The sequence below is a fragment of the Zingiber officinale genome, chromosome 1B (genome assembly GCF_018446385.1).
Source record: "Zingiber officinale cultivar Zhangliang chromosome 1B, Zo_v1.1, whole genome shotgun sequence".
NCBI classification, from domain to species: Eukaryota; Viridiplantae; Streptophyta; class Magnoliopsida; order Zingiberales; family Zingiberaceae; genus Zingiber; species Zingiber officinale.
In genome coordinates, this window is record NC_055986.1 from 39,709,410 (window position 1) to 39,718,674 (window position 9,265).

Consider the following 9,265-nt stretch of genomic DNA (forward strand, 5'->3'; position numbering starts at 1 on the left):
AAGAGTGTTAAAGTGGCCGGCCACTTCAAGGAAGGCTTTTAAACCTCCATGGGACATCAAGAGTCACAACTCTTGATTTCCCTCATGAGGTGACACACACATGTACTAGCCTTGATGATGTGGCACATCATAATTAGTCCACTCAATGCCAATTCACAAATGAGGTGGCAATGGCCAAGTAAAACTTGACCTTTCATCTTCCTCTCAAGTTAAGTCAAACTTGGCAACTTCTCTCCCATGGTTGATCAAATCTAACCATTGATTCAAGTCAATTTTAATTTAATGAATCTCTATTCATTGAATTAAATTGGCTCAATAAGTATAAGTCCAAATTAGTCTCATTTAACACATGAACCAAATTGAGTCCAACTCAATTAGTTTACTTTGGATTACTCTTAATCCAATTTGGTTCATCACATGAATCTAATCCTCTTGGTTCATCAAATGAACCTAATCTCCATCTAATTGCCCTTTGTATGTAACCCTATAGGTTCTTGTAATATTGGCAATGCTCATAAACCCATTTAGAAGCATAAGTAATGAGTGGTATCTAGCAACACATCATTACTACCCAAGTTACAAGAATGTTGAGATCCAACATCACCTTGTGACTACTAATTGTGACTCTTCACAATATATGACAATGTCCTTCTATCCTAGACATCTAGATTGATCAATGTGAGGCATAGACTGTGTCATCCTCTAATCAATCTAAATCTTGAACTCCAAGTAGACTCACTCAATCAAATGAGCTAAACATCTCATATTGACTCATTTGGGCATGGCCATGCACTTAGTGGTCTCACTCTATCAAGAATAATGATGTCACTCCCATCATATAGGAGGGATAGATCCCATCTACATCACTCACATCCCTCCGCATAATTTGTTACATACCCAGTAACCTCCTTTATAGTCCACCCAGTTACGGGTGACGTTTGACGAAACCAAAGTATGTAACTCCTTATGTAGGGAACCATGGTGATTTCAGGTCTAAGGACTAATAGTCATACTAATAGCCACATGAGAAAGTATATGACACACATATAACGATTTATGATACTTTCTCATGGCGGGTCATTCAGTATACATTCTCTAATGCATATCCATGTGTCAACTTGATATCTCTATATCCATGACTTGTGAGATCAAGTCATCGAGTTGACCTATATGCTAGTCTCGTCGCATTAACATTGTCCCTGAATGTTAATACTTGACTAGGAATGATTAAGAGTAGTGTTCCCTATATCATCTCACTATCGATTCAACCAATCGATTGATATAGGTAAGAACCTTCTACTCAAGGATGCTATTATACTTAGTTATTTGGCACCAATATAAGTAAGTATAATAACCATAAACAAATGCCTTTATATACATAAGAAATATGATATAATGAGTTCATACAACAATCATCAAATGATTGGCTCTAGGGCTCTAACTAGCAATCTTCCACTAGCACTAGTGCCAATCAGTATAGGCTCTAAGGCCCAATGACCTAGTGTGACCATCATGCTTTCTCTGTGCCAAAGTCTTGATCAAGGGATCTGCGATGTTAGCCTCAGTGGGTACTCTACAAATCTTCACATCTCCTCTATCGATGATCTCTCGAATGAGATGGAAGCGTCGTAGTATGTGTTTGGTCCGCTGGTGTGAGCGAGGTTCCTTAGCCTACGCAATTGCTCCATTGTTGTCACAATAGAGCTCTACAGGATCATCTATGCTAGGAACCATCCCAAGCTCAGTAATGAACTTACGGATCCAAACTGCCTCCTTTGCTGCTTCTGATGCAGCAATATACTCGGCCTCTGTTGTAGAATCAGCAACTGTGTCCTGCTTCGAACTCTTCCAGCTCACAGCACCACCATTTATGCAAAACACGAACCCTGACTGCGATCGATAGTCATCCTGATCAGTTTGGAAGCTAGCATCACTGTAACCCTTTACAGCTAGCTCGTCATCGCCTCCATATATCAAGAAATATTCTTTAGTCATTCTCAAGTACTTAAGAATATTCTTGACTGCTATCCAGTGACTTTCACCTGGATCTGACTGGTATCTGTTCGTCATGCTCAAAGCATATGAGACATTAGGACGACTACATAGCATGGTGTATATGATAGATCCTATGGCTGAGGCATAAGGGATCATATCCATGCGGTCTCTCTCCTCTCTAGAAGAGGGACTTTGAGTCTTCGAAAGACTCACACCATGTGACATCGGCAGAAATCCCTTCTTGGAGTTCTGCATGGCAAACCGTAGTAATACCTTGTCAATATATGTGTTCTGACTTAGGCCAAGAAATCTCTTAGATCTATCTCTATAGATCTGTATGCCTAAAATACGGGTTGCTTCACCTAAGTCCTTCATTGAGAAACAATTCCCTAGCCAAGTCTTGACAGACTGCAGCAAAGGGATGTCGTTCCCAATGAGTAGTATGTCATCCACATACAATACAAGGAAGACAACTGTGTTCCCTACAACTTTCTTGTAGACGCAAGGTTCATCTTCATTCTTGAGGAAACCAAACTGTTTGATTGCATCATCGAATCGAAGATTCCAACTCCGAGAAGCTTGCTTTAGTCCATAAATGGACCTATGCAGCTTGCATACTCTGCTAGTATGCTGTGGATCTACAAAACCCTCAGGTTGTGTCATGTACACATCCTCGAGCAAGTTTCCATTCAGAAACATGATTTTGACATCCATCTGCCAGATCTCATAATCGTGATATGCTGCAATAGCAAGTATGATCCGAATGGACTTAAACATCGCTACTGGAGAAAAGGTTTCATCATAGTCAATACCATGAATTTGCTTGAAACCTTTTGCTACCAGACGGCCCTTATATATAAGTTCATCCATGTCAGTCTTTCTCTTAAAGACCCACTTACACCCAATGGGTTTAACCCCTTCAGGTGGATCAACCAAAGTCCATACTTGGTTGGTGTACATGGATTCCATCTCGGATCTCATGGCTTCTAGCCATGACTCAGAATCTGGTCTCATCACAGCTTCCTGATAGGAGGTAGGCTCATCCTCAATGAGCACAACGTCATCATGGTCAGACAAGAGAAATGAGTATCTCTGAGACTGACGACGTACCCTATCAGACCTGCGAAGAGGTAGGTCTACTTGAACTGGTTGTTGTTCCTCAACTCTTTGTGGAACAACATCATCCACAACACTTTGTGGTTCCAATTCAACTTCCATCAAGGTTTCAGTGCTATAGTCCATATCTTGAACTTCTTCAAGATCGAACGTACTCCCACTAGTCTTTCTAGAAACAAAGTCCCTTTCTAGAAATATCCTAGTCTTTGCCACAACTACCTTGTGTTGACTAGGAATGTAGAAGTAATATCCCTTCATTTCCTTGGGATATCCAATAAAATATCACTTATCATATTTGGGTCCCAGTTTGTCTGAGACTTGACGTCGAACGTAAGCCTCACAACCCCAAATCCTCATAAAAGACACCTGGGCATCTCTCCCAGTCCATATCATATATGGTGTCTTTATCACAGCCTTGGATGGAACTCGGTTGAGTATGAAGGCTGCTATGTCTAAAGCATAGCCCCAAAGAGATATAGGAAGATCTGTGTGACTCATCATAGATCGTACCATATCTAATAGGGTACGATTCCTCCTTTCGGATACATCATTCCACTGTGGTGTTCTAGGAGAAGTGAGTTGGGATAGAATCCCACACTCAGCTAGATAGTCACGAAACTCATGGCTAAGGTATTCTCCACCTCGATCTGATCGAAGTATATTAATACTCTTGCCAAGCTGAGTTTGTACTTCATTCTTGAATGCTTTGAACTTTTCAAAGGATTCTGATTTATGTGTCATCAGATACACATAACCATATCTACTGAAGTCATCAGTAAATGTAATGAAGTACCTATAACCACCCCTGGCAGTGACATTGAAAGGGCCACATACATCACTATGTATAAGTCATAACAAGTCAGTCGCTCTCTCGCTGTGTCCACTAAAGGGAGTCTTGGTCATCTTGCCCAGTAGGCATGACTCGCATGTCTCATAAGATTCAAAATCAAATGGGTCCAGCAAACCATCTTTATGGAGCTGGGATAAGCGTTTGTCATTTATATAACCTAAGCGACAGTGCCAGATATAGGTTTGGTTCATGTCATTTGACCTGAACCTCTTGGTACTTATGTTATAGATAGGGTTCTCAAGGTCTAGAATATAAAGTCTGTTCATCAGAGGTGCACTACAATAGAACATATCATTTAAATAAACTGAACAACATTTGTTCTTTATTATAAATGAAAAGTCTTTCTTGTCTAAACAAGAAACTGATATAATGTTCTTAGTCAGAGTAGGTACATAACAACAATCATCCAATTCTAGTACAATCTCATAGGGCAGAGATAGATAGTAAGTCCCTACAGCAACAACAGCAACCCGTGCTCCATTGCCTACTAGTAGGTCCACCTCGTCCTTCGTCAATGCCCTGTTATTTCTCAACGCCTGCACATTAGTACAAATGTGAGAAGCACATCTGGTATCTAATACCCATGATGAAGAAATAGAGAGATTAACTTCTATAACATATATACCTAAAGTAGAAGTCTCACTTCTCTTCTTCTTAAGATCTTCCAGGTAGACTTTATATTTCCTCTTCCAGTGCCCGATCTGACCGCAGTGGAAGCAGGTAGCATCCTTGGCAACCCCTCCTTTAGATTTCAGTGCCTTGCCTTTACCCTTGGCTTGGGACTTTCCCTTACCTTTGGGCTTGCCCTTGCCCTTGTGTTTCTGAACCATCAGAATAGAGTTGGGCTTAACCTTCTTAAGGTTGAGCTCAACAGTTCTTAACATGCTAAGCAGCTCAGGCAGTGGCTTGTCAATTTTGTTCATGTTGTAATTTAGAACAAATTGACTATAGCTATCTGGCAAGGATTGCAAGATCAGGTCAGTGGTCAGCTCTTGGATAAGTGGGAATCCCAACCTCTGTAGGTTTTCTATGTACCCAATCATCTTGAGTACATATGGGTTTACGGGAGTCCCGTCTTGCATCTTGCACTAAAACAGTGCCTTAGAGATCTCGAATCTCTCGTGCCTCGCTTGTCCTTGATATAGTTGACAAAGATGTTCAACCATATCATAAGCACCCATCAACTCATGTTGCTTCTAAAGCTCAGAGTTCATGGTCACGAGCATTAGACATGACACATCTAATGCGTCATCTTGATGCTTCTTGTAAGCATCTCGGTCAGCTCGTGTGGCAGTGGCAAGAGGTGCCTCGGGAATGGGCTGCTCTAGGACGTACAGTTTTCGTTCCTGTGTGAGAACGATTCTCAGGTTCCTGTACCAGTACAGGAAGTTAGCTCCATTGAGCTTGTCCTTATCAAGGACAGAACGTAGGGAGAAGGAGTTCGTGTTTGACGACATGACAATCTACAACAAAAATGCAGAAAATAAATATCATATTCCACTAATCATTTAATTAGGCCTTTAACTAAATGATGTTCCCACTGAATTATAGAACTTTTATAGAATCAAGTCATGGATGTGGTCAAACCACACCTACTAGATTCTAACCAACTATAATTCGTGCGGGACAAGATCCACATCATATTACGCCTTGAGTTAGCTTTGGCTAAATCGCCCAAGACTTAGTATGATCGGTAGGTAACTAATTACCAATTACATTTCTATGCAACTCTTGTTTATAGGATCAAGATCCGCATGTATATTAAAACTTGAGTTAGCTTTGGCTAAATCGCCCAAGAGTTAATATAAATGTGATTTTGACCTATCTACCAACCATTGGAAAATGCCTATAGTTAAACTCGATCCAATTGAGTTAACTAGTAACTCAATCTAATTGAGTTGTACTCACCTATACGTTGATAGGCGGGACCAAGATTGTCCCTCCGCACCCTACCAAGATAATATGTGTTGCTCTGCTTTGGCATATTCAACAACGACATGTGATCAAGGTAGTGATGAGTATCACGGCATGGTAGGCATTTCGAGTTGACATGATTGAGATCTAATCTAATCGACGATGTGTATCAAGTACGCGATTTAGATCGAATCTAATCGTTAAGGCGCTAATTAATTACTAATCTAGCATGCATCACATACACACACACAAGCAATTAATTAAATTTTGTGATTAGTCATGTCCCTACTACGATCTTCTCAAGCCAATGAGAAGATCGGTCGGTCAACCTAGGGTCAATAGCTTCTCCAAGCTCCTCCCCTTGACCGTCATGTGTTGCTCGCACTCTCCTCGTAACTCCTCCTCGAGTGAACCTTCCACCGCCTCATTTTGTACATTACAAAAAGGTGAAACTCGAGTTATATTCGAGTCTAAAACTATTTTACAACAGGAATATAAATATAAGGGCACGACGCGCAGGTCGCGAATCAAGTACAACATGCACAAACACACAAAATAGCGCGCAGACCATATTATGAATTACAACACATATTTCCAATCAAATTGGGTTCTTTGGGCCATGACCATCACAAAATGATACATAATTCTAAATTATGTGATTTCCATAAATTTATGTAATTTTTCTAATATTTTTATGATTTTATGAGTCGCAACTTCTCGGCAGTCCCGATTAGCGATTTTCGGGCGCAATCGCGGAACAAAGCCCCTTGCGGGGTTAGGGGCAGCACCCCTACTTGCGATATAACCATTGCGAGTGTTCCTAAGTGATCCTACAGCACCTTAAGTCGATGTCCCAAATAAAAATAAATTTGTTTGGGCGAGACCTTACCGTTTCGGAAGGTTTTTCTCGGTCATCGAAGACTACAAGTGTCCAAACACTTGTTGCTTCGCTTCTACGAGAAAAATACCCATAAAATACATAAAAATCACAAACTTACAGAAAGTTACGGATCTGTAATTTTTCATAAAAATACAAACGAAACTCATACACACTTCGCACGTGGCTCTGATACCACTGTTGGGATTTTCGAGCCGAAAAATCGCTTTTTGCGTTGTGGAAACCTCGAAATCCCATGCCACCGGATCCGTGCGAAGAAAATAATTTCAAAAACTTTACGTGTACAAGTTTCTAAACCTAGATCTACTCTAGATCTACATGGTAGAGAGATTACCCTTGATGCGAAGCCCTTCGCTTATCCCGCTCGTCCAAGTTTGCCGAATCTCGAGAGTGTTCAAGTGGACACTCCTCTATACGTATCCACATGAACGATTAGGTGGAGAAAAACCAAACAAAAGGTGTGCTAGTACCTTTGAAGGTTCGGCCAAGGTGGAGGAGAGGGAGAAGAAGATGAGAGGAGAAAGAAGAAGGAGGTTACAAAACCAAAATGAAACTCACACAAGAGTGTTAAAGTGGCCAGCCACTTCAAGGAAGGCTTTTAAACCTCCATGGGATATCAAGAGTCACAACTCTTGATCTCCCTCATGAGGTGGCACACACATGTGCTAGCCTTGATGATATGGCACATTATAATTAGTCCACTCAATGCCAATTCACAAATGAGGTGGCAATGGTCAAGTCAAACTTGACCTTTCATCTTCCTCTCAAGTTAAGTCAAACTTGACCACTTCTCTTCCATGGTTGATCAAATCTAACCATTAGTTCAAGTCAATTTTAATTTAATGAATCTCTATTCATTGAATTAAATTGGCTCAATGAATCTAAGTCCAAATTAGACTCATTTAACACATGAACCAAATTGAGTCCAACTCAATTAGTTTACTTTGGATTACTCTTAATCTAATTTGGTTCATCACATGAACATAATCCTCTTGGTTCATCAAATGAACCTAATTTCCATCTAATTGCTCTTTGTGTGTGACCCTATAGGTTCTTGTAACGTTGGCAATGGTCCTAAACTCATTTAGAAGCATAAGTAATGAGCGGTATCTAGCAACACATCATTACTACCCAAGTTACAAGAATGTTGAGATCCAATATCACCTTGTGACTACTAATTGTGACTCCTCACAATATATGACATTGTCCTTCTATCCTAGACATCTAGATTGATCAATATGAGGCATAGATCGTGTCATCCTCTAATCAATCTAAATCTTGAACTCCAAGTAGACTCACTGAATCAAATGAGCTCAACATCTCATATTGACTCATTTGGGCATGGTTATGCACTTAGTGGTCTCACTCTATCAAGAATATCGATGTCACTCCCATCATATAGGAGGGATAGATCCCATCTACATCACTCACATCCCTCCGCATAATTTGTTACATACCCAGTAATCGCCTTTATAGTCCATCCAGTTATGGGTGACGTTTGATGAAGCCAAAGTATATAACTCCTTATGTAGGGAACCATAGTGACATCAGGTCTAAGGACTAATAATCATACTAATAGCCACATGAGAAAGTATATGACACTCATATAACGATCGATGATACTTTCTCATGGCGGGTCATTCAGTATACATTCTCTAATGCATACCCATGTGTTAACTTGATATCTCTATATCCATGACTTGTGAGATCAAATCATCGAATTGACCTACATGCTAGTCTCGTCGCATTAACATTGTCCCTGAATGTTAATACTTGACTAGGAATGATTAAGAGTAGTGTTCCCTATATCATCTCACTATCGATTCAACCAATCGATTGATATAGATAAGAACCTTCTACTCAAGGACGCTATTATACTTAGTTATTTGGCACCAATACAAGTAAGTATAATAATCATAAACAAATGCCTTTATATACATAAGAAATATGATACAATGAGTTCATACAACAATCATCAAATGATTGGCTCTAGGGCTCTAACTAACAGAATAATCTGAGTCCCGACCGTCAAAGGGAGTGAAACTCATAGTCATATGAGGGAGCAGAGTCCGTAGCAGTAGAAGGAAGCAGAGCATGTGGACGTAAAAAAGCACGCAAAACAGGTGGAGAATACAGAGCATATAGTAATAATAAAGTGCCTATAGCAGTAAGAGAATACTGAGCCCCATGGTGAAAGGTGCAGAGTCGGTAGTAGTAGGAGGATGCAGAGCTTCATGGCGAAGGGTGCAGAGCCTATAATACACCTGATCGGGGACTGGGCCCCTAATCCCTGATTAGAGAGTAAGGCCCTTAGCCTGTAATCAAAGAGCGAGACCCTTAGATCCTGATCGGGAAGTCGTACTACGAGTCAATGATTGGGGAGTTGTGTCCCTAGTGTATGAGCGGGGAGCTAGGCCCCTAGTGTCCGATCAAAAATCGAAAGCCCTAGCCTTTGATCAAGGAACTAGGATCTTACTTTTATCAGGGAGCTA